We start from the raw sequence: 1213 nt of genomic DNA, 5'->3' as shown, positions 1-1213 counted from the left end.
CCTAGTCCTTTGGCTCCACAGCAGAATGTAAAGGGACGGGAGTTTTAAAACATCCCACGATGCTCACACATACTTGTTCACACACAGCGTTATTTTTAGTTCTGGTTACGTGACATGTATTTCAACTCTGTTTTCTATGATGTTGTGAGTTATCTTAATTTCTATGTGACATTGTGAATTTTTCTCCTAAAATTGGTAGTTACATTGAAGGGATGTCATATAATATATGCTTCTTCAAAAAAGGAGGCTGTCATCCCAAACCTGGCTGTGCAGCTCTACGTGTTGGCCCTCCCAGCCCTGGTCCCCACACCGCTGCTGCTAGGACAGGGTCCAGGGCTGAGTCAAGGGAGTCCCCTGTCCCCTCACACCCCAGACATGGGCTCTGTGATGTCACAGTGGACTCACTACTGGAGGAGGAGTGACTGCTAAGCTCCTCCAAAGAAGACAAGCAGGGGTTTCACTGAGGAAGGAAGAAATGACCCAGGAATGGGGTGAGATTTGGGATGGACTAGATTCTGGGCAGGACGTGAGGACACGACATCTCCTCCTTTAGCTCTCAGACTCTCCCAGGAGGCTTGAAGAGCTGGCGTCCTGGGAGTGTCCCCACTATGGTCTGGATGATGTTTCTGCTCGGGCTCCTCACTTACAGCTCAGGTCAGGGGCCAGGGCTATGCATCCTTGGGGACACCTACAAGTAGGGGCTTGTCTCCATAACAAGCCCTGTCTCTCTCCTGTCAATTTTAGGGGTGGATTCTCAGACTGTGGTCCAGGAGCCGTCACTTTCAGTGTCTCCAGGAGGGACAGTCACCCTCACCTGTGGCCATAGCTCTGGGTCAGTCTCTACCAGTTACCACCCCAGCTGGTACCAGCAGACCCCAGGCCAGGCTCCCCAAACTGTTATCTACAACACAAACAGCCACTCCTCTGGGGTCCTTGTCACTTCTCTGGATCCATCATTGGGAATAAATCTGCCCTCACCATCACGGGGGTCCAGCCCAAGAACAAGTATTATTGTGCTCTATATGTGGGTAGTATGTTAATGTAGTGATTTATATCCATGGGGAAGTGCGAAAAAAAATCCTCATATGCTCAGAGGGCTCAGCCCTTAGAGACAGGAGAGTTATGGATTAGAAAAAAAAAGAACAAACTAAACCCAAAGCTAACAGAAGGAAGGAAATAATAAATTTTAGAGCAGAGAAAAACCAAATAGAGA

The sequence above is a fragment of the Globicephala melas genome, chromosome 13 (genome assembly GCF_963455315.2).
Source record: "Globicephala melas chromosome 13, mGloMel1.2, whole genome shotgun sequence".
In the NCBI taxonomy this organism is placed as follows: Eukaryota; Metazoa; Chordata; class Mammalia; order Artiodactyla; family Delphinidae; genus Globicephala; species Globicephala melas.
This window is presented reverse-complemented; position numbering follows the sequence as displayed.